The sequence below is a fragment of the Scyliorhinus torazame genome, chromosome 19 (assembly GCF_047496885.1).
Source record: "Scyliorhinus torazame isolate Kashiwa2021f chromosome 19, sScyTor2.1, whole genome shotgun sequence".
Classification (NCBI taxonomy): domain Eukaryota; kingdom Metazoa; phylum Chordata; class Chondrichthyes; order Carcharhiniformes; family Scyliorhinidae; genus Scyliorhinus; species Scyliorhinus torazame.
Genome location: NC_092725.1, coordinates 138259909 through 138285760, shown reverse-complemented (window position 1 = coordinate 138285760; position 25852 = coordinate 138259909). Strand labels below are relative to the sequence as shown.

Below are 25852 nucleotides of genomic sequence, written 5' to 3'. Positions count from 1 at the left end.
CACAGAATCATAGAACTTAGAGTGCAGAATGAGGCCATTCGGCCCATCGAGTCAGCACAGGCCCTTGGAACGAGCACCCTATTTAAGTCCACATCTCCACCCTATCCCAGTAATCCAGTAACCCGACATAACGTTTTCTTTTGTACACTAAGGGCAATTTTTTAACATGGCCAATCCACCTGACCCGTACATCTTTGGACTTGTGGGAGGAAACCGGAGCACCCGGTTAAATCTTTACAGATCCACCTGCTAATCACCTGCTAATGCTCGCATTCCAAGCATTGTCTGGCATCTTTGAATCTGTCTATGTATATGTTTCTGGAACATACCTCTTCATTCACCTGAGGAAGGAGCAGCGCTCTGAAATCTAGTGACATCGAAACAAACCTGTTGGACTTTAACCTGGTGTTGTAAGACTTCTTACTGATCCCCAAAGGATGTTAGTGAAGCAGATGGATTTTTACGACAATTGACAATAGTTTCATGGTTACCATTACTGAGACTAGTTTCCAATTCCACACTTTATTAAGTTAAATTCCACAAGGTGCCAGAGTGGGATTTGAATCTGTGTTGCCAAAGAAATAGCCTGGGCCTCTAGATTACTAGTTTAGTCACATTACCATTACTGGCATTACACTAAAAATACATTGCAAAATTTAATTTGCTACATTTACCTTTCTTCAATATGATAAAATTAAACTGCACATCTGGTGAGCATTTCCTGCTACATATCTTTACCATATTACAAATTTGTCCCATCCTTAAAAGCAGATTCTTGGAATGTATAATTCCCTCAAGCCATTGAAATCAATTTAACAGAGACATCATCAGAATATTTTAACCTTGACGGAGTTTATCGTTTGCAACATAAAACAACGAAAACCAGGATCACTGCCCTTGCACTTCGAAGAGCAGTAAACCCTGACCCTAACCAGTGCTTACTTAACAACAATTGGGCTTTGTGTGATTTTCAACAGAAGCAGATGCATGTCGGAAGCAGAATAATACTGAGCTTGATATGACAATGCCCAACATTCCTACCACACGAAGCAGTGCATCTGGAAATTGCCCTTGTTTTGCACAATTAATCGAAGATCCCTTCTGAATTCATGATGTCTTCATTTCATTCTCAGACTGCAATGCAGATTTGACAATTTATTAAGTGAATTAATGACAATGTGAATGCTTTTTTTTCGCTATTCACTTCTTGACTCTGATGCTAATCCACTCTCCGTTTCAATTTATAACTGCTTATATCTATTCAGTGCTTGTTTTTCAGTTGGGGTTTTGCAGTTTGAAGGGGTTTTATGAATGGCAAGCAAGACAAAAAACTGTAATGACATCAGTATCCCACTGAAGAAATTGAAAAATGAATGGTGCCAAACAAAACGCCCCTGCAAGGATAAGCAAATGTGCAGATATCAAGATGAATGCCCATTCATCATGTCCTGTCCTTTATTGCGAGGGGCGAATAGTTCACCGGATGTATCACAAAAGGTTAACTTTTCAGGGAAGCGGAGGAGCCACGACTTGTCAAAGGATCCAGACATAATGAGAATTATTATTATAGAAATTTCATATCTAGAATCGGAGATGCACGTCATCAGTGAACCAGTTTTCTCTGAAGCTGGATTGACACAAAATCAGGTAATTCTCACTGAAATTCACTCTGGTTTCTATGAGTTTGATAAGAAGGAAATAAATCCGCAATATAATCGGCTTTTGTGGGTATCGCTAGTGACGGCTGCTTCCTATTCCAGTGGGACTAGGTGAGTTCGGATAGCAGCTTGTTCCTCAGATAGGACAATGAGAACCAAGCTGATTCTACCATCAGGATGGGAACTTCTCCAGGGGCTACATTTTGAAGATTAAGCTAATGAAGTTTATAAATGTTGGTGGCTGGTCTTGGATTTCAAATAACTTGCCATGGAGAATGTGACTTGAGCATCGTCAACAAGAGGAATAATATGGTTGAGCTCAAAGAACGTAGAATCCTTACAGCGCAAAAAGAGGCCATTCGGCCCATCGGGTCTGCACCGACCCCCTGAAACAGCACCCTACCTGCGGTCAATGAACAAAGAACAAAGAAAAGTACAGCACAGGAACAGGCCCTTCGGCCCTCCAAGCCCGTGCCGACCATGCTGCCCGTCTAAACTAAAATCTTCCACACTTCCGGAATCCGTATCCCTCTATTCCCATCCTATTCATGTATTTGTCAAGATATCCCTTAAACGTCACTATCGTCCCTGCTTCCACCAACTCCTCCGGCAGCGAGTTCCAGGCACCCACTACCCTCTGCGTAAAAAACTTGCCTCGTACATCTCCTCTAAACCGTGCCCCTCGCACCTTAAACCTATGCCCCCTAGTAATTGACCTCTCTACCCTGCGAAAAAGCCTCTGACTATCCACTCTGTCTATGCCCCTCATAATTTTGTAGACCTCTATCAGGTCGCCCCTCAACCTCCTTCGTTCCAGTGAGGTCACACCCAGTCAAGTCCACACCCTATCCCCGTAACCCAGTAATCCCCCTTTTTGGACACCAAGGGGGCAATTTAGCATGGCCAATCCACCTAACCTGCACATCTTTGGACTGTGGGAGGAAACCGGAGCATCCAGAAGAAACCCACGCAGACAGTCACTCCGAGGCCGGAATTGAACCCAGGTCTCTGGCGCTGTGAGGCAGCAGTGCCCAAAAGCTAAAGATAAATTTAATCATGTTGAACTAGTCCATGGAGAAGACCTCCTCTTTGCAACTCTAGTCTGACGATGAGGTGTTTTAAAAACATTTTGCTTTTCAGCTTAATAGTGTGGCAGGTAAAACTGAACAATGAGGTGATGCCAATATTTAGCTGTGTGGAGGAGCTGGAGCACGCTACATACAGTATTAGATATAACTAACTTCATCTGAGTGCTAATGAGGTACGAGCCGTTTGATTGGTAGGTAATTAGGAATGCACAATTTCTTCCCTGTTTAAAGTAAAATGACTTGTGTCTAAGCGTCTACCAGACGAGACGGCACTTGATTAATGATCATCCAAAAGTACTTTTCGGAAGGCCTACCATACATCCTTTCAGTGAAAATGCGCAGCTACTTCCTCACTCAGAACCAGTGCTGTCGTTTATTGGACATCCGGTTAAAAACAATCACTACTAGCTGGTCACTTCAAGTCCTTAATTTTTCAGATGGCGGGAGCTGATATTTTAGGCTCAAATGAGCAGTGAATGGCAGCAGGCAGGGCGTCCGTGAACACGTGGAACAAAATCCTGCCTTCGAGAGCTGTTGGCCAATTTGATTGACCAAAAGCTCTCCAGCCTATCCAGGCACATCGCTACAGTGGTCGGAAGAGGCACTGCAGCGCAAAGCCTGGGGCTCAGTGCAGGGAAGTCGGTGTGACAGGTAAGTGGCAGAGGACCTAGGGAGGGGAGGGTAAGGGATGCACTGGGGCGTAGCAGGTGGTCTAGTCCGTGAGGGGAGGGTTTCTTGTCAGAAGGAGGCTTCTGATAGAGGCCCCCAAATATTCTCGTCCTCCCCACCCAAGATGGAGGTTGGTGCATTCAGGACCCTAACCTTCCCGTTGCTTGCCATTTTAACCCAAGACCCTGCGCCCATGCCCACATGTCTGTCCTTGGTCTGCTGCAATGGCCCAGTGAAGTTCAACGCAAACTGGAGGAACAACATCTCATCTTCCGGTTCGGCACGCTACAGTCTTCCGGTCTCAACATCGAATTCAACAACTTCAGATGATTAGCTCTACCTCACCTCGACCCCTTTGTTTTCAACCCATTTCATTTTAACTGTCTTTTACCATTTCTTTCTTTCTAGACTTTCTTTATACATATTTACCCCCCCCCCCCAATCTTATCCCCCTTTGCTTCCCCTTCCCCCACATCTACATCTGTCACAGTTTACCCTCTGATGTTAGTTTCTCTGCTGTTTGGCCTTTCGCACCTTTTGTCCTCTCTGGGGACCGCCATTAGCACTCTTTCCCCTTGCTTTCTGTGGCTGTTCGCACCCCATTTCCCTGGGTTTCTGTGGCTATGACTCATCTTTCATTCTCACTCCGCAGTATAAATATTTCCCACTTTCTCGGTCTTTTAGCTTTGACAAAGGGTCATCTGGACTCGAAACGTTCGCTCTTTTCTCTCCCTGCAGATGCTGCCAGACCTGCTGAGGATTTCCAGCATTTTCTCTTTGGTCTCAGTTCTCTGGCGCCTGCCAGCCTGAAAAGCAACCATTAATAGCGGCAAGGGTGGGATTTCCCTTTGAGGCCCAGCTCGTCCCGCTGTGAAATCACATCCAGATCGGGGTGGGATCCTGAAGAAATCAATGCAATTTCTCCCTACCCCCGCCACCCCCCCACCCTGAAGCACTGAGGGTGACTCGGGTCCAACTTATCACAACCAGAACTGAAGTGCAGGTGCCCTCCAGTTCTCAATGTTCCCTTTTAAAATGCCGCATTATAAGACATTCAGCAAAATCCTGGTACACTCAAACTTAGGCAAACTAATTCTTAAGTCAAAGCAATAGCCACACAAAAATATCTGTGTCAGTAATGTGCCGAAATATAATGTATTAAATTTGCACATAAAAATATTGTTGATAGAATGAGTGAAACACAAGCAAATGACAATTGCCACCATAAAGCTTGTGCATAAAATTGGTGCGTTTGATAACTAGCCACATAATAAAATATTGCGTTGCTGCATCGCAGCACAAACATTATAATGAGCTTCCAACAGCAAAACACTTGTTCGTTTATCCTCTGCTGTGCTCACGGTGACAAAATTAAACTTCCTGCACTACATTTTATATATAACATAAGTTGTTTATGAAGACATGCAGAAGATTTATACAATGACACAATACGTGCGAGAAATCCAGCAGAGAGGTTGGTACACAAGGTTTTTTTCTGCTCTGTTCTTTGTGCGCCACTGTCAGCACCCTTCTTAGCCTTAATCACCTTCATTTACATTCCTTTTATCTTCTGTCCTCGACATCTTTGTCTATATCCGCCTTTCGCTGCCCTCTATCCACACCCCACTACAGTATTAATCTGACCCCATTTCCAGTTCTCTCCAACTTTGACAAAGAGTCGCCCAGACTCGAAACGTCAGCTCCCTTCTCTCTCCACAGATGTTGTCAGACCTGCTGCATTTGTCCAATATTTTCTGTTTTTGTTTCAGATTCCAGCATCCACAGTAATTTGCTTTTCTATCCCTAAATCTGTGTTCTCTAGTTATCAACCAATGCCACTGAAAACAGAGCCTCCTTGTCTAGTCTTAACAAAACGTTTTATGATTCTGAACACCTCTATCAAGACTTCTCTTAACCTTCTCTGCACCAAGGAGAACAAACTTAGTTTCTTCACATGATAGAAGTCCTTCATCTTTGATACTACTCCGATAAGTCTCTTCTGCACCCTCTGTAAAGCTATGGAACTCATAACTGGAGTCACAATGCTGGGCTGCATTCTCCCATCATATCTGGGCACTTTATTTAAAAGTAGTTCAGGCATCCACAATGTCAGACCAAAACCAGAGATGGGTCTACCAGGTCATCCGCCGGCCCTGCTCTGATGTTCAGTGATGTCCTTCTGGACTATATCGAGGCGCTCAGGGATGTGTAAGACCTGCCTGATGGGAGGAGGAGGCGGCCAAGCAAGGAAACCAATGCCTCATTGGCACAGGTGGCCAATGCAGTCAGTGTACCTTCTCTCAACCATGTTCTCTCCTTTGAGCCGGAGAAACTCTGCCACAATTGAGTTGAACATGGGAAGATCAGAGAGGGGGATGGTGGGACCATTCCTGAAGAATCTAACTGGATTTGAGGGGTGGGTATCCGAGCTCGCAGGAGTGGTACACAACAGAGCCATTGGTGATGGGGGCCTTGGTCTTGGCCATACACCCAGTAAGGATTCATCTATTCAATGCAAACCTCAGGGTCGAATATGTCTTCACGTTGCAGGCAGCTGATGCATCACGTGTACTCTCCTATCTCATTGATGGGTGCCTCCAGGAAGAGACCAAGGCTCGAGGAGGACAACTCCTTATCAATCCCCAGCCCAGAGATGAACCAGAAGGGAGCAAACAGGAGACTTCCACACCTATAGCGGTCTCACAGTTCTCAGCTGCACCCTCCGCCAACTCCGAACACGCATCTCGGAGGGTATCGGTGCTACTTCAGGAAGGGGCTCATAATTTGGTGGTCACGGCACAAACACGTGTCCGCAGCAGGAGGAGGCAAGTTCAGCCGGCTCTTGAAGGACTGCTGGGGAGGAGGTATCTACGAGGTCTGAGACAAGCCCCTGGAATTGGTCTTCCAACTCATGGTGGAGAGACAACAAGATGCAAGGAACCATGAGGAATAGCTGTTAGAAGCCCTCAATAGAGTGGCATGCAAGTCGGAGGAGTCTGCCTGCCTGCTCGCGGATGAAGTGTTGCCGACATGTGCGCGCCTCAAAGTCTCCATGGAGTGCGGCGGGCACCATGGAGACCCGCCGTTTCTACATAGAACATACAGTGCAGAAGGAGGCCATTCGGCCCATCGAGTCTGCACCGACCCACTTAAGCCCTCACTTCTACCCTATCCCCATAACCCAATAACCCCTCCTAAACTTTTTGGACGCTAAGGGCAATTTATCATGTCCAAACCACCTAACCTGCACGTCTTTGGACTGTGGGAGGAAACCGGAGCACCCGGAGGAAACCCACGCAGACACGGGGAGAACGTGCAGACTCCGCACAGACAGTGACCCAGTGGGGAATCGAACCTTGGACCCTGGCGCTGTGAAGCCACAGTGCTAGCCACTTGTGCTACCGTGCTGCCCCGTTTCTGACAGATACGTGCATTACTGCATTCCATCACCATTGCCATGGGTGAGTTCATAGCTCAATGTCTCGCCAGGTGCCCTTTCCCCTCGAGGAGTCAGGCCGGGCCCCTCGGGTCATCCACTCAAGACCAACAGATGTTGTCTGCTCCCTCCAAGGCCCCTGGCCTGTGAACCCTTCAACCTCGCGGGCAGTGGGCCCAATGGCGGAAAGTCAAAGTAACCCGGGGCTGACCAGTCATCGATGGCAACAGGGCCACAGGCTGCCTCCACCCCTGCTGTGGATGTCAGGGCAGCACCTGGGAGAAGTAGAACACGTAAAACCAAGAAACGTTGATTACTAGTGGTTGTACGGGTGAACACTGTCACCGTATCATCTGCAAATATATTTACTGTCATTAAATAATGTTCAGAATTGTCTTTCAGCATCATGATCAAGGCTTTGTCAGGCCTGTCCCACTCCATCACCTTTGCCCCAAAGCCGTGCAGTTTTTTTTTTTATCTTCACAAAATGATCCAATTCTTTTTCAAAGGCTGTGAAGAATCTGCCTCCACCACACGCTTGGGCAAGGCACCCAGATCCTAAGCACTCGCTGTGTAATAGAAGCTTTTCCTCACGTCGCCACTGCTTCATTTGCCAATCTCCTGAAATTGGAGCCGTCTGTTTCTCAATCCTTCTGTCAACGTGAACAGTTTTACCCCATCGACTCTGTCCAGATCCCTCATAGATCTGAGCACCTCTATCAAATAACCTCTACTCGAGAGAGAACAGCCCCACATTCTCCAATCTGTCACATAAATGGCCGTCCTGAGCTTTTCCAGCCCTGGCCACTGGGGGTCTCTTTCAGTTGTTGTCGATCTGAGCTGACGAGTGCCTCCGCCCACCCACTAACTGGACTCCTCCCATGCACGAAACTCTGCTATTTTAGATTATGAAAACATGGTTGTAGTCAGGTTTTTTTGCAAGTGGCTCCCCTCATTTCCCCTCCTCCAGCCACCCATGTCCTTTCCCCCCATGTCTGTGGACCCCCGAGACATCACCTTCTGCCTTCCCACCATTACCCTACAGCCTGAACCCTCCTACTTCAGGAATCTCCAGGTTTTGTTTCAGTGTACCTTCACATTCCCTGTTTTCCTATTTGGGGAATAGTGAGGGAAGTAGCGGAGCGATTCCTGAGCCGATTATCAACCTGCCTGAAAACCCGACCCTATCCACATTGACCTCCCCAACCTCTTGCTTCCCACCCTCTGTGTCCCCACCAGCCACCCTCATGGCCCCTGCTACTGATACCGCTGCATCCTCACCCTCCCACTCTACTGGCTCCCTCTGCCCCCCCCTCACACTCGACATTCCATCCCACCACACCCAGTGTAAATGTGCTCCCCAGGAGGCAGTCATTGACTCCACAGACCCTTGCTTCGGGTGTTTGCCCGGACAGTCCATCCCTCCCTTACTTCTTCTCCTTTCGAAGCTCTCTCCCTATTCCTCCCGCTCTCCGAACTCCCTCCCTTACTTGCACCATTTCTCCCGTTACTCCTTCCTCCCCCTTACTCATTCCTACCCTCAGATACCTCCCCTCCTCCGAACTCTCTCCACCCCTTCCCAGCTTCACCCCTCTAACACCTTCAGCTCCCCTCCCAGTTTCACCCCCGACACAATCGTTTCCCCCCACCCCAGCCTCTCCTCCCCTCCCAAGATCTTCCTCTTGCATTCACATCTAAACCTTCCCACCCCCACCTCCCGCCATTGTCACATCCTTACCAGTCCACGGTGAAGGCCCTGAAACAGGACTGAGATCATCGAAGCCGGAACTCCTGCGTGGAGACCTCTCACTTTCCGAGAGCTGCTTCGCGGTGAAGCCATGTGCGTGAAGATCCACGCACCAGGCGACTCATGTGATCCTCCAGGGTCCGGTAACCACGATCCTCCAGCATGGTCTTCTCCTCGGATGTCCGTGATCTGAGCAAGGTCCTAAACTTAAGTCCTGACCTTGGCACGGCACTTTGGTCCAAACGTTTTCCATGGGCTTAACAAAGAATTGGGCCTGGGGGGTGGGGGGGGGCGGGGCAGGTTTTGGTTGGATCTTCCTTTGCACCCCATTCGCGGAATCCATGCTGATGTCCAGCGGGATTCCCGATCCGCCATGGCGGGCACCATCAGAAGATCAGATTATAAATTCCCGCTGCCGTGAAACCGTTTCTGGGGCTTGCCGCCGAATTCTCCTCCGCCGCCATTGGTCCCATCGCCGGGGGGGGGGGGGGGGGGGGGGCGCACGGGAGACCTCCACCCGTCAACTCTGTTTCTGTCTCCACAGGTACCACCAGACCGGTTCGGGGTTTCTCCAGCATTTTCCGTTTTTAATTTCACCTTTCAGCCAGAAGGTTTCTATTTGTGATTTGATCTGTTAATTAGCTATTCATCGGGAGGATTATTGTGGATAATTGAAAAAGCAGAGAAGTTAAGTAAAACCTACCCTGAACCTGGGTTAAGCCACACTTAGGCCACACTTAGAGCACCGCACACAAGCCTTTCTTCTAGAAAAGAGAATGCGAAGAAAAGGATGGCCTCACAGAAATAAATCAAATTATGAAGGGGTTTGAGAGGGCAGACAGAGAAGGTGTTTACACTTGCAAAGGAGACGTAAGCTAGCGCCCATGAATCTAAGATAATCGATAATAAATCTATAGATAAAAGCAAATTATGCCAATGCTAGAATCTGAAACAAAAACAGAAAATACTGGGCAACCTCAGCAGGTCTGATAGCGCCAATGGAGAGAGAAGGGAGATAATGGGGGGGCGATTCTCCGAGCACCGCGCCGGGCCGGGGAATCACGTCAACCGCGCCACGTCGCCCCGACGCCGGCGCGCGATTCTCCGTGGTGTGGAGAATCGGCTGCATTTGCGGCGGCGCGGCGCCGGCTGCTGGAATCGGCGGGGCCGCCGATTCTCCGGCCCAGGTGGGCTGAGCGGCCGCGCGGAGACGACAGAGTCCCGCCGGCGCCATTCACCCCTGGTCGCTGCCGGCGGGAACTCTGCGAGAACAGTCGGGGGGGGGGGGGGGTGAGCGGGGTAGGGCTACGCCCTCGGGGGGGGAGGGGGCTTCCGATGGGGTCTGGCCCACGATCAGGGCCCACAAACGGCGGGCCGGCCTCTTTCCCCCCCCCCCCGGGCCTACTTTCCTGCGCGGCAGGCCCCGACGCCATGTTGGGTCGGGGCCGGCGTGCTAAAGAAGTCCCTCGCGCATGCACAGGTTGGCGCAGCCCAACTGTGCATGCGTGGGTTGGCGCGGCGCGCATTTGGCACCGGGAAGTGAGGCTGGAGTGGCGTGAACCGCTCCAACGCTGTGCTGGCCCCCTGTGGGGACCAGAATCGGTCGGCCCCATGCCCGTTTCGCACCGCCCTGAAACGCGACGGTGTTCACAACGGAGCAGACACTTAGGCTCCATTTGGGAGAATCGCCCCCAATGTTCTGAGTCTGGATGACTCTTTATCCAAGAAACAATAGAATCATAGAATCCCTAAAGTGCAGAAGGAGACCATTTGGCCCATCGAGTCTGCACCGGCCCTTAGAAACAGCACCCCACTTAAGCACACACCTCCACCCTATCCCCGTAATCCCAACTAACCTTTTTGGACACTAAGGACAATTTAGCATTGCCAATCCATCTCACCTGCAAATCTTTGGACTGTGGTAGGAAACCGGAGCACCCGGAGGAAACCCACGCAGACACGGGGAGTACGTGCATTCTCCACACAGACAGTGACCCAAGTCAGGAATCGAACCTGGGACCTGGGCGCTGTGAAGCAACAGTGCTAACCACTGTTCTACCGTGCCGCCAAGCTCACTCCCCACCCTATCCCAATAACCCCCTTAGGTTAACCTACATTTTTTTTTTGGACACTAAGGGGCAATTTAGCATGGCCAATCCACCTAACCCGCACATTTTTGGACTGTGGGAGAAAACTGAAGCATCCGGAGGAAACCCACGCAGGCACGATGAGAATGTGCAGACTCCGCACAGTCACCCGAGGCTAGAATTGAACCCGGGTCCCTGGCGCTGTGAGGCAACAGTGCTAACCACTGCGCCACCGTGCCACCCAAATAACCTCAGCTGGTACGGGAATAAATCCAGTTGGGGGGGTTTATATGTCTTTGTTGCTGCAAAGAGGATAGGTATGGAGGTGCCGACCCACTCACTGGATTCTTGTCAAACACAATGAGAGGTTTATTAAGGGTTTTGGGCACACAATAAAGGTGACAATCTGCGCAAAACCCTCGCAAACACTCCAGCGCTACACATTACATGACGCAGAACCAGCAAGAATGTATTCACAGATACAAAACAGGATGAGAAGAAATCTCTTTATCCAAAGCATAGCATGGATATGGAAGGAGGAATATTTTGAGGGGTATATCATATATATATTTACGGGGAAGCCAGGTAAACATTAGAATGGAAGAGGAGTGAGTCTCTGCTGATAGTTAGACGTAGTCTCCTGTTTCCCTCCCTCTCCTCTCAGATGCACAGAAGGTGATGTCCTCACAGCAGTGGCAAAACATTATTTTTGGATTTTAAACGCCTCTTAGCAGGAGATGGCGAGCCCAAGTTTAAAGAATAATAATGGGTAGGACACACGGTGTGTTTTTTCTGTAAAAACTGGATCCTGTTCATTCATGCGTTTTACACAAAATACATCAGCTGTTAGCTCGAAGCTGTGCCTTGTTTTCAGCCTTTTCAGTCTCCTTTTGTAAAGATAATGAAATTCACATGGTAGCATGTGCAAATATTTGAGTATCTGTTATAGAGTAAGGATTCTCTGTTACGCACCCCAGGGTCACACTATCGTTTAACAAGATAGTCAAGAGTGTGGAAGGAAGACTTGCATTTATCTAGCACTTTTCGCAACTGTATAAAACAATGTCATTCTGAATTGTAGTCACTGGACTGGGGCCCGGTTCAGCTCAGTTTGCTGGACAGCTGGTGTGATGCAGAACAAGGCCAACAGCACGGGTTCAAACCCCGTACCGGCTGAGGTTACAACCTTGCCCCTCGTCTGAGGTGTGGTGGCCCTCAGGTTAAATCACCACCAGTCAGCTCTCCCCCCTCAAACGGGGAAAGCGGCCTATGGTCATTTGGGACTATGAAAATTACTTACTGATAGAACATAACAGCCAATATGTGCACATCAATGTCCCAAGACAATGTGATAATGGCCAGATAACGTATTTTAGTGATGTTATTGCAGGAGGAATATTGGCTAAGGACACTGATGGGTATTTTCCTGCTACTCTTTGAAATGCTGCAATGGAAACTCTCCATCTGAAAGAGCAGATGCAGAGTTCATAGATTCATAGAATTTACAGTGCAGAAGGAGGCCATTCGGCCCATCGAGTCTGCACTGGCTCTTGGAAAGAGCACCCTACCCAAGGTCAACACCGCCACCCTATCCCCATAACCCAGTAACCCCACCCAACACTCAGGGCAATTTTGGACACTAAGGGCAATTTATCATGGCCAATCCACCTAACCCGCACATCTTTGGACTGTGGGAGGAAACAGGAGCACCCGGAGGAAACCCACGCAGACACGGGGAGGATGTGCAAACTCCGCACAGACAGTGACCCAAGCCAGAATCGAACCTGGGACCCTGGAGCTGTGAAGCAATTGTGCTATCCACAATGCTACCGTGCTGCCCCATGGCATAATGAGTTTGCATAATGTGCCATCTGAAATTCGGCACCTCTGATCGCAGCAATTCCTCAGCTCTTCGCTGGGATGTTAGCCGAAATTATTGTGCTCACATCGCTGGGATTATGACCTGAACCCACAGTCGTCTGACTCAGGGGCAAGACTGCTAGCATTGAACCACAGCTGACAATTGGTTTATGGTACATCTGTGCTCTGCTAACTGGAGTGACCAGTGGCTCCAAACCCAACCCGGTGTCGAGGGTGACAACTACAAAGGGAGTTATTGTTCCACTGTGGACCCTGTGTGTGAACATCTTTCCCCGGCATCAGTGGCAGCGGCCAGCAATGTAACTGGTAGGCCAAGGGACAACAGGTCAAAGGTGAATGAGGGAAAGATGAGGGTCACAGGGTGGGGCCGTGGAAGAAGGGAGGGGCAGGGTGGTGGCTTTCAGTGGTCACCTTCCCTCCCTCTCCTCCCGCCATTGCTGGATGCCAGATCCCTCAATTGGGCACAGAGCATTTACAAATGAAGGACAGGAGGCTTGCTGGGTGGTCTTCGGAAGGCACAGGAAGGCCTTGTGGCTCCCATTTAACCCCTCGGCCAGCACTACATTACCAGAAGACCATAAGGCATAGGAGCGGAAGTAAGGCCATTCGGCCCATCGAGTCCATTCCACCTTTCAATCATGGCTGATTTCAACTCCATTTACCCGCTCTCTCTCCATAGCCCTTAATTCCTCGAGAAATCAAGAATTTATCAACTTCTGTCTTAAAGACACTCAACGTCCCGGCCTCCACCGCCATCTGTGGCAATGAATTCCACAGACCCACCACTCTCTGGCTGAAGAAATTTCTCCTCATCTCTGTTCTAAAGTGACTCCCTTTTATTCTAAGGCTGTGCCCCCGGGTCCTAGTCTCCCCTGCTAATGGAAACAACTTCCCTACGTCCACCCTATCTAAGCCATTCATTATCTTGTAAGTTTCTATTAGATCTCCCCTCAACCTCCTAAACTCCAATGAATATAATCCCAGGATCCTCAGACATTCATCGTATGTTAGGCCTACCATTCCTGGGATCATCTGTGTGAATCTCCGCTGGACCCGCTCCAGTGCCAGTATGTCCTTCCTGAGGTGTGGGGCCCAAGATTGCTCACAGTATTCTAAATGGGGCCTAACTAATGCTTTATAAAGCTTCAGAAGTGCATCCCTGCTTTTATATTCCAAGCCTCTTGAGATGAATGACAACATTGCATTTGCTTTCTTAATTACGGACTCAACCTGCAAGTTTACCTTTCGAGAATCCTGGACTAGGACTCCCAACTCCCTTTGCACTTCAGCATTATGAATTTTGTCACCGTTTAGAGAATAGTCCACACCTCTATTCTTTTTTCCAAAGTGCAAGACCTCGCACTTGCCCACGTTGAATTTCATCAGTCATTTCTTGGACCACTCTCCTAAACTGTCTAAATCTTTCTTCAGCCTCCCCACCTCCTCCATACTACCTGCTCCTCCACCTATCTTTGTATCATCGGCAAACTTAGCCAGAATGCCCCCAGTCCTGTCATCTAGATCGTTAATATATAAAGAGAACAGCTGTGGCCCCAACACTGTGGTATGTCAATTGGCTCATCAATGATTATGACCGGCATCCCACTGCCAGAGGCTGGGAATCCTTCGTCAGCCTTTGTCAGATGTTCTGCCACCACCGGGAGACTGATGTGGGGCCTCTCCTGCAATTAGTTGGGCCCAGCCACCATGGCTCCCACCATAATGGGCCGCTTTAAATTTCACTCATTCAGGCAATCAGATCTCGGTGAATCTGATGCCACAAACGCAAAATATTGAGGATGCCGGAAATCTGAAATGACAACAGAAAATTCTGGAAAGACTCTGGGGGACTGGCCGCATCTGTGGAGAGAGAAACAGACTTTAAGTTTCGAGACCGTTCAACTCTTCTTCAGAGCTGAAGAGGCAAGTGGATGTAATAGACAAGTCAGCAGGACATACGCACTGAGATGATTTGATTTCCAGTTGAATAAACAAGCATTTATTAGGAAAGAGAATTTTTATAATAATGCCCGTGCAATTTATTTCTTCTGTCTAGCCCAACTTTGATTCTCAGTAATTTTGTACCCATTTGCAACATTCAACCTCAAATGGCAACATGAGCAGTCTATTAACTTCAAAACAGACATTATTAAGAATTCACATCAGGTCATGTTTTGATACATCAACATGCATATTGAGTAATGCAACTGTGCTGTAGTGTTGTATAAAATGCAAAACAGCTATGACCAAAGATGCCTGTGGTGTTAATTGTTTGGGACGCATGCATGGTGAGAGCTCAATGTTTATCTGAATTATAATTACTGAAATTAATTCTGTGTTTAAGAGATCCGAGTTCAAATGCTATCTTATGTTTCCTTTTCCCCAGCCTTTAGAGTGAAACATTTGGCAGTGTGTCGCATTATTTTCTTATTGCTCTTACTTAATCCTCCCCGGAACTCTTTACATAACCTTCAGGTAGGCTGCTCATTCAAAGTCTTGCAGGTTTGAATTATTTTTGTCCTTGGCCTTTCTTACAAAATTCAGATCTTAATAAATAGAGTGTGCCTGGGAACCCAGGAGCGGATTTCCATCTTAAACCACCTGGGAGTTGTACATCACTTGAGCAGAGCAAAGAATGGAAAATCTGCGGGGAGAATTGCACACTGAGAACAGGGTCTATTAGATTTGCTTTCATTAATTTGAAAGGAAGGAAAATGAGGCATGATATATTACAGTACCTGTCATCTTCTGGGCTAGATGGTCCTTTCTGCACCCTTCCAAGTGATATTAACATCCAGGTGATAAAGAACAAAATTGCCTCTGTGTTTGGTCTTTTCCACGTTACCAATTTTTTTTTTTTAATGAAGTCCAATTGTTTTAATACTCTATACCACACACTATGTCAACACGCTGTCCCCTCTACTGTTCAATGAAATTATACTAGTAGCTTTCCTTTTCAATTTTCCTGTTTGTAAATTCTGCGTGCGAAATTCAAATATCTGCCAATAATGACCTCCTTTATATTCCCTACATATCATGTTTGCCATTGGCAGTAATAATAATAACAATCTTTATCGTCACAAGTAGGCTTACATTAACACTGCAATGACGTTACTGTGAAAATAGGGAAGCACGGTGGCCTAGTGGTTAGCACTGCTGCCTCATGGCGCCGAGGTCCCAGGTTCGATCCCGGCTCTGGGTCACTGTCCATGTGGAGTTTGCACATTCTCCCTGTGTTTGCGTGGGTTTCGCCCCCACAACCCAAAGATGTGCAGGGTAGGTGGATTGGCCCCGCTAAATTGCCCCTTACTTGGAAATGATGAATTGGATACTCAAAATTTTTTTAAAAAGGCTACTGTGAAAATCCCCTAATGCCAAATTCCGCCGCCTGTTCGGGTACACTGAGGGAGAATTTAGAATTTCCAATTCACCTAACAAGCACGTCTTTCGGGACAGTAGTTCCCGGTTATTATTTTGTTCTCCTTATCGTTGCACATTCTATGTTAACCCTGTTTCTTATTTCCCCTTCCACTGTTGTCTTATTCTTGAATGCGGTACTAAAAAGTCCATTAAGTTTTATCCATCTCCCCACAAGGTGCAGGTAGTTCCTCCGAGCAAGAAGGAGCGAGCTTGGGAGAATTTGTTACAAATCTATTTCATAGCTTTCTGGCTTATAGCCTGCAACAATTGCTTGAGCAATTTTCAGGACATTTTAGCAGAAGGTGTAGAAATGTGCTCTGCCACTTCATATCACTTGTTTATAGCTCAATGCTTAATGGTTTATAAAAGAAATGTGCAATGAATGCCTCTGCTGAGATTGGATTCAAAGTTTCCCGAAAGTCCATCCACCATCGACAAAACCCCTCTGTAAAGCAGGCTGCACCTCTACGGGTTACACCGAGGGATACAAGGCTTAGGGTTTGCCTGCAACAAAGCAGGTAAATAACAGCTACTGCTCCCAATTTCACAGGTAGCAGCCTCCCCCCACTCGTTATAGCTGCCAACCCCCAATCATTATCCTCTCCCTGCTCGTACCCCAATCCTAGGTTCCTAGCTTCCTAATACCCAATCTTGGAGCCATCCCCAGCCCCTGTGAACATTTAGCTGAGGCTGGTTACGGTGTCAGCGATGACCCACACTTCGAGCCCTGGTGAATGGTGCGCCTCTTCACATTTCGCTGGCAGCATTGAAATGGGGCTTGAGGCTCAATATCTGAACAACTTTGGGGCTCACCACTGAGAAGCAGCCATGGTCCAAACTACACACCTTCACTGCCAAAACTAGCCCCAGTCTAATTTCTAAGTCAGCATGATGCATGGGAGCGCTGATTGGCAATGGGTACCTTCTGGACTTGTGGAATTATTTCATAAGTGGTCTGTGGCAAAAAGTGATGGTCATTGATCTTGTCGTACAATGAATTTTTCACTTTCTCAACGCACAATGTGTAATAATTAAGGGCCAATCTGGTTTTGACAGCCATGTGCATTATCGCACAGATGCTACTTGTGCAGCGGACTTTAGAAGATGGCACTGCGCTGGCACAGCACTATAATGGCACTTTTCACTGTGGTTCCAAGCATATGAAGTCCATTTGTGTGGTTGAATGCCAGGAAAGGTAGATCTTGAGTGCCACCTTGTTCATCTCTCTTACATTCCTGGATGCGTTTCAGGAAAATATTTGTTGTCTGACGGGTAATCCATTTCCATTTCTCAAGCCAGTGTTAACTGGTTTGGTGGTCATGTGGCTGACTGGTCTAGGGCTTTGGACTAATACTATAGAATCCCTACAGTGCAGGAGGCCATTCGGCCCATTGAGTCTGCACCAGCCCTCTGAAAGAGGACCCTACCTAGGCCCACTCCCCCGCCCTATCCCCGTAACCCCACCTAACCTGCACATCTTTGGATGCTAAGGGACAATTTTAGCGTGGCCAATCTATCCAACCTGCACATCTTTGGACTGCGGGAGGAAACCGCTGCACCCGCAGGAAACCCACGCAGACACGGGGAGAACGTGCAAACTCCACGCAGTCACCCAAGGCTGGAATTGAACCGGGTCCCTGGCGCTCTGAGGCAGCAGTGCCAAGCATTGGGCAGAGAAATGGCAGATGGAGTTCAATCCAGGCAAATGCGAGGTGATGCATTTTGGAAGATCTAATTCAAGAGCGGACTATACGGTCAATGGAAGAGTCCTGGGGAAAATTGATGTACAGAGAGATCTGGGAGTTCAGGTCCATTGTACCCTGAAGGTGGCAACGCAGGTCGATAGAGTGGTCAAGAAGGCATACAGCATGCTTGCCTTCATCGGACGGGGTATTGAGTACAAGAGTCAGCAGGTCATGTTACAGTTGTATAGGACTGTGGTTAGGCCACATTTGGAATACTGCGTGCAGTTTTGGTCGCCACATTACCAGAAGGGTGTGGATGCTTTAGAGAGGGTGCAGGGGAGGTTCACCAGGATGTTGCCTGGTATGGAGGGTCCTAGCTATGACGAAAGGTTGAGTAGATTAGGATTGTTTTCATTGGAAAGACGGACCTGATTGAGGTGACAAAATTAATGGAGGTATGGACAGGGTGGATAGCAACAAGCTTTTTCCAAGAGTGAGGGTGTCAATTACAAGGGGTCACCATATCAAGGTGAGAGGGGGAAAGTTTAAGGGAGATGTGCGTGGAAAGTTTTTTGCGCAGAGGGTGGTGGGTGCCTGGAATGCTTTGCCAGCCGAGGTGGTAGAGGCGGGCACGATAGCATCATTTAAGATGCATCTAGACAGATATATGAACGGGTGGGGAAATGAGGGAAGTAGATCCTTGGAAAATAGGCGACAGGTTTAGATAAAGGATCTGGATCGGCGCAGGCTGGGAGGGCCAAAGGGCCTGTTCCTGTGCTGTAACTTTCTTTGTTCTTTATTCTTTATTATGCCACCCTGCTCTAGTTTCCTTCGAGATGCCAGAAACTGTGGTGCATGGCGCATAAACATCAGGATGAGCCGTTTGGGAGGAATGGTCCGTTTCTGAGCTGTAAATACTACCCAACTCTATTTCTGCCGCAATCTTTCTTGTCTCTGCTTTTTCAATATATTAACAAGATCTGTACCTCTTTCCGCTCTAGTTCTTTGCAAGTGATAAAAATACCGTCTGACAGTAGCTTTTCTTCCCAGCACGTAGCGCGTGTCGAAATCAACATGCACCACATAGTCTCCAAAAGAAATTTGTTCTTTTGGGAATAAGTGGAACTATACTCTGTGGCCGGGACTTTCCGGACACGCCATGGCGGGACCCACAGCAGGGGATCGGACAGGCCAGCCAGGCCCAGAAGATCCCAGCCCGAACCATCCCAGCAGTGAAGCCAAGTAATGGCAGACTCAACCCTGACTCGCAGCTTTCACTACCGGTATGGAGGGAAAGGGACTCAGCAAGTTCGAGGATCAGAGGCTCACCAAGAGAACATTTCTGAATTATGTTTGGAGCGTCAGGCTTACACAACATTACTGCAAATAAAGTTGACTTCATTTCTTTCTCCTCAAAAATCAATAAAAATAAGCTTTGCACCGTCCGATAAGTCTCAACAAAGGGACTTATTGTTCACCATTCCAGCAGGAGGTGAAATTCCCACTTTTCTGTTTCATCTCTCTGTAATGCAACCTTGTTCCTTTCGGAAACAACAATTTTTGACTACTTCATTTTAATTCAGTGGCAGACACATCTGAATTTGAACTCTGTCAAATTTCCATAATTCCTGATGTAACATTAACTACCTGATGCAGGTCGTTTCAGGTGCAGGCCTATTGAAGATATTTTGAACAGCCAATAACTGAGAACGTCTAAAGCACACTGGCCAATCTTCATCGTTTGCTGCATTTAGGATCTAGTCGTTTTGCACTTTTTCCAACAATGTCCTTACGACACATTTTTCATAGGTGGCAACTTATACAAAATGTTCACTGTCCATAAAGTAGGGACCAACTTTTCAGAATAGAAACACGGGGTACGAAGAAAAGGCAGGGGGGTGGCAGAAAGCCAAAATGCTCATTCAGACAGCCAGTACAGACAGGGGGCAGGATTCTCCACTCCCGCGCCGAGGTGCCCACGACGTCGTGAACGCCGTCGAGGTTTACGACGGCGCGAAGCGGCCCCTATCCCGACCGATTCAGGGCCCGATAATGGGCTAGGAGCAGGGCCGCGTCATTTACACACGCCAGGCCTTGTCGCCGCGTAAAGGCGGCGCCGCATACATGATGCGGCCGGCACCGCATAACTGGCGTCACCCGCGCATGCGTGGTTGCCGTCCTCTCCGATTCCGCCCCACAAGAAGATGGCAGACGGATCTTGCGGGGCTGCGGAAGAAAGGAGGTCCTCCTTCAGAGAGGACGGCCCGACGGTTGGTGGGCACCGATCGCGGGCCACCCCACATTTGAGGTACCCCCCGGTGCAGGATGTCCCCTCCCCACCCCGCAGGTCGCCCCCCCCCCAGCGTTCCCGCGCTGTTCCTGACGGCAGCGACCAGGTGTGGACGGCGCCAGGGGGAACCCGCCGTTTTGGGCTGGCCGCTCGGCCCATCCGGTCCTGAGAATTGCAGGGGTGCCGGATAATCGCCATTTTGGGTGTCTCGGGTGACTCTCCGGCCTGCGGCCCGCGGAACTCGACGGGGCCGTTCCCGCCGCTTGGGAGAATCGCGGGAGGGCGTCAGACCGGCGTCGTGGGAAATTTTGGCGGCCCAGGCGATTCTCCCAACCGGCGCGGGAGTGGAGAATCGCACCCAGGATGGACCAAATGGCCTCTTTCTGCGCTGTAATAATTTTGTGGCGTGTGAAGAAGTTGGACTGTAGTTTATTCTGAACACTGCAGGCAGTGGGCTCTTCACCTGCTTGTCGGTAAACAAACACTGAAGCCTCTTTGTCCAAGTTCTTTTATTATGACACTTTTTAATGCGCCTGTATAATTACCGTGGCTTTATCTGAAAGCTAACTATGTTTACCTGGTTATTATATGTGTCATTTAGCAAATATAGACCAATATATCCATCCTTCTATTTATATGAATGGAATGAATAATGGAAAAGTTCTGCTTTACAATTTGAGATATTACACTACCCGTGAACTCATCTGTGATTGATTTAGCCTTGTGCTCAGAAACGTTCCTGCATAGTGCCCCTGAGTAGAATGAGGCAGATTGCTCACCTCTATATGTCTGTATTGCATTGAGGAGCATGTGGTCAGCCTCTTATGTCAGGACTCCATTCAGACTGCAGGTCCTGCAATTCTGCAAGGGCAGCCATGGTCACTGGAACAGGCACCACAGGTGAGGGCTCTGGCAGAGAGGCTTCTGGAGGTCATGAAGGAGAAGCGGGGCACACGCAATTGAGCCTCGTCTTGCCAGGCATCGGGGGAAACGTCCGCGACCGGCAGGAGCTCACCGAAGCATGTCAATCCAGAACCATCAGGCAATTTGTAGCAGGGGACGTGGGCTATGTCTGAAATTTCGCTGACGGGGCATTTTGGATCCCAGGGACAGGAGTAAAGTGATCAGGGCCGATCTCGTACCCCGTGCGAGTACAAGGAAAAGAATTGGACGGGCACGTGGACCACCTCCGCAGCCGAGACTTTCAGATCCTCAAGGACAGATCAAAGCCTACGCGACCAGTGCTGCCCCTTCCTCCGATGCAGCCACCTGTGATTTCCAGTGAGGCAGCTGAGACCCTCGACTCAGAGGTCTATTCACCAAAACTAATAAATAAGACAGAAGTGCAAACTACTTTTCCCTTCTACATCATTCCCCCACACAGGTGGGAGATTGCTTCTTTTTTGTTTCAAGTTGTGTCTTTATTGTGAATGAAACAGCCCGGTTCGCAGTGTTGGTAAAATAAAGTGACCTGACACACACTATGAAACATGGCATTTTAGGTCGACCCACTTCAATTTTGCATTTCAACAACTAGTATGAATTCCAAAGTATGCAAATTGTCCCTTTGATTCTTGATTTTTAATTCCATTGAAGGTACTTTAGTCAATTACACACTCTTCTCAAAACTGCAAATCAAGTTTTAATTACTTTCTATTTTGCCCCCTTAGAAATATTTTCATAAGGAAATGGTTTAATTTTTAAAATATGTTTGCTGCCCGACAGTAACCTTTAAAATCTACCACGGTGTTATGGGCCAGGGATTAGAGAACCCCAAAGTGTATCATGGAGTTCACCTGACCCACAACTTTTAATAGATTGTGGTATGGGGAGCACACGGCCCACTCTACAGGTGTGGTACAACAGAAATGGAAAAGTATTTTTTAAAAGCAAAACAATGTTTATTCTATGAACTCAAGTTAACCTTTTTAACATACAGTGAACATCTTAGCAACCATCAATTCAAATACAACCCCCAAAGACTACAACACTAAATAATCCTAAATAATTTCCCAAACAACATCCAGAAGACAGAAGAAACTCCTTTTAACAGAAGCACATTAGGTTACATTCACTACTGAGAACATTTATAATTCTGAATTCACCAAATGATCAAGAGATGGTCTTTTCATGGCAGAGAGATCAACAGTACACCTGCTCTGTCTGGCTTCAGCTCCAACACTGAAAACAAAACTAAAACACACCCTGCAGCAAACAGCCTAAAACAAAAGTAAAAAGCTGACAGACAGCCCAGCTCCACCCACTCTCTGACATCACTGCAGTGGTAAACACCCATTTCTTAAAGGTCCTCTCACATGACAAAGGTCACTGTGGATTTCCTTTGGTTCAAGTCTTCCTTTAAGAGGCCTCAATTGGAACAACGCTGGGAGGTGGTTGAGAGGCAACTAAACTCCCTGAGTATATTTTCATGCATACTTCTCAAGCCATAGTGCTGTCCTATCTTCTGCCCATGTCTCCAGGATCAACAAATAAGAAAGCTGTGTGGATATCCATGGTATTTAGCTCTGGCAATGGACAATATCAGGACCAACCCGTCCTAGACCTGCCCCACACAAACAATTATTTGTTTGTCTATTTCCCTGTTAGATTTTGCCGCTTCACAAAGAAGCATCATACCGAAAGTTATATATCGGTGCCCTAATCCTTCCCCAGTTAGAATGAGCTGCTCTCAATTGCAACTAGAACATGCACTCAACTATCACAGCATTTGCAACAAATAAAGTGGCGATCGTTACGAAAAGGACCGGCAGTCTTAACGATTCGACATTTACAGTCCTTGAGGATGGCGGCCATAGGATGATCTTGTATCCCAAATTGTTTATTTTTCAATGAAATCAAAGTGGGAACTTAAAAGGAAAACCAGAACTTGGGATCTTGAAGCTGAAATATGGGGCGAAATTCTCCCGAAACGGCGCGATGTCTGCCGACTGGCGCCCAAAACGGCGCCAATCAGACGGGCATCTCGCCGCCCCAAAGGTGCGGAATGCTCTGCATCTTTGGGGGCCGAGCCCCAACATTGAGGGGCTAGGCCGACGCCGGAGGAATTTCCGCCCCGCCAGCTGGCGGAAACGGCCTTTGTTGCCCCGCCAGCTGGCGCGGAAATGACATCCCCGGGCAGCGCATGCGCGGGAGCGTCAGCGGCCGCTGACAGTTTCCCACGCATGCGCAGCGGAGGGAGTCTCTTCCACCTCCGCCATGGTGGAGACCGTGGCGGAAGGGAAAGACTGCCCCCACGGCACAGGCCCGCCCACGGATCGGTGGGCCCCGATCGCGGGCCAGGCCACCGTGGGGGTAACCCCCCGGGGCCAGATCGCCCCGCGCCCCCCCCAGGACCCCGGAGCCCGCCCACGCCGCCTTGTCCCGCCGTTCAAAAGGTGGTTTAATCCACGCCGGCGGGACAGGCAATTTATCGGCGGGACTTCGGCCCATGCGGGCCGGAGAATCCAGCGGGGGTGCCCGGCAACCGGCGCGGCCCGATTCCCGCCCCCGCTGAATATCCGGTGCTGGAGACTTCGGCAACCGGCGGGGGCGGGATTCACGGCAGCCCCCGGCGATTCTCCAACCTGGTGGGGGGGTCGGAGAATGATGCCCATGAACTCGGGGTTCTTCTCTCTCCAAACATGCTGTCTGACCTGCTTCGCATTTCCAGCATTCCGCTTTTGTTTCACATTTCCAGCACCCACAGTATTTTGCTTTTGAGATCAGTTTATTTAATTTGAACATCAGGCAACAATTCCTAAAATGGTTGTGTAGGAATGCACAAATGGCTGTGCTATTGGGCATAGTTAAACTACACAGATAATAGAACATGCACAATACTTTTCCTTCTTTTGCATTTGAATGTGGGGATGTCACCCAGGTCTGACTGAAGTATGGTTCAAAGTCCAGTTTGCTGACTGCAGCACAATTAAAGGTTATGGTCTTTATCATTTTGGCTTTCAAATATTTCAGACAGCTGATCACGTTTTATGACGTGCTTCTAAGAACAGCTTGGCGACCCCCTTTCATGATGCAAATGTAACCTCTAGTCGCATTTGAGCAAGGAGTCTGTCACAAGCGATAAGAGTGAAAGATGAAAAGATTAAGTGAGATGTGCCCTTTTTCTGATGTACTACACATTGAAGCTAACCTTCTATCGGTTTTCAAATATCTTGTCAACATGAAAGGCTAGTGAGCTTTACTTCTAAGAGCAAAGTCTTGTTGTAGTAAGAGAATTTTATAATCAGTAAAGCCCCAATTAGAGTAAAACAACATAAAGTGAACATGTGGCACCACATCGGGTTTTCTTGAACATGATGACCTTATTTTAGACATGCCAATTCTCTCATTTTAAAATTGTATTTTTAAGTGCTTTCTTGGAAACAAATTGTACATACCTTGGACTTCAGTAAAGAGCTGAGCAAAGGGATTTTAAGCAATTAAATTGTTTTCAACTCATTGGTCAGGGTGAACTATTGTACGGCCAATCTCAATGTATTCTTCGCTCTGAGTTTTGATCGTCCGCCTGGAATGTTAACTCCGTTCCTCTCTCCACAGATGCTGCCAGGTCCCCTGGGTATTTCCTGCATTTTCTATTTTTATTTCTTATTAATCTTATACCTTGGTTACTTTTGAAATTTAAGATGCGAGTTCATCAAATAAGAGACAATGTTAAGGGGCGCATGCACATCGCAGCCAAGTCAGGTTTATTAGGAATGCAAAATACTGTCCACACCAGCCAGTTCCCCATGCTTTGTGAACTTCCCATTTAATCCATTCTGCTGTGCACGAGAGCAACAGAAATAAAGGGCACGATTTAGCGACCCCCATTGTGCCCAGCGCAACGCAAGCCCAGTTAAAGCACCGGAAAGTAGGTTTGTCACAGTTGTCAATCCACCTGAGTAACTCGACATTGACGTTGACATTTTGTTTTAATCGAAAACTACTTTGCAGTTATATTAGGGCTCCAATTCAGCTCTTCGGTAGATTTGAACAAAAATCACATTTCACAGCTTTGAAAACTGGGGGCGGATTTCGCCCATGACATGGGTGGGGACGACCAATGCATCCCGCTGCGATGGGAGATGGCCATTTCTTCCATCCCCGGTCTAATTAATTAATTATGCATCCGGGGTTTTTGCACCATTTTCTTTGGCAGTACGGACTTATCATAGAATTTACAGTGCAGAAGGAGGTCATTCAGCCCATCGTGTCTGCACCGACCCTTTTGGAAAGCCCACACCCCCACCGTATCCCCGTAACCCCACCCAACCTTTTTGGACACTAAGGGCAATTTAGCATGGTCAATCCACCTAACCTGCATATCTTTGGACTGTGGGAGGAAACCGGAGCACCCGGAGGAAACCCACGCAGCCATGGGGAGAACGTGCAGACTCCGCACAGACAGTGACCCAAAACGGGAATCGAATCTGGGACCCTGGAGCTGTCAAGCAACTGTGCTAACCACTGTGCTACCATGCCCCCCCTTAATGGACCACTTGATGGACCGTCACATCACGCCGTCAAATCTGGGTGCCATACTGAAAAGCACCTGACATTTCTGACCCACTGTTGAAGAAAGAAGTTGGACACCCTGAAGGGAGATGATGGACCTCCTGAAGGAAGAACATGGACCTCCTGAAGGATAAACGTGGACCTCCTGAAGGGAGAACATGGACATCCTGAAGGAAGATTATGGAAATCCTGAAGGAAGATGATGGATTTCTTGAAGGAAGAACATGGACCTCCTGAAGGGAGAAGATTGACCTGCTGAAGGAAGAACATGGACCTCCTGAAGGGAGAAGATTGACTTCCTGAAGGAAGAACATGGACCTCCTGAAGGAAGAACATGGACCTCCTGAAGAAAGATGATGGATCTCCAGGAACACTCT

The 25852-nt window shown here is 48.2% G+C and overlaps 1 protein-coding gene across 1 annotated transcript in view; it reads right to left on the bottom strand.

The window, feature by feature from the left end:
- immp2l (inner mitochondrial membrane peptidase subunit 2) overlaps positions 1 to 25852 on the bottom strand; it is a 674197-nt gene that overhangs the window by 172589 nt on the left and 475756 nt on the right. The window lies entirely within an intron of this gene.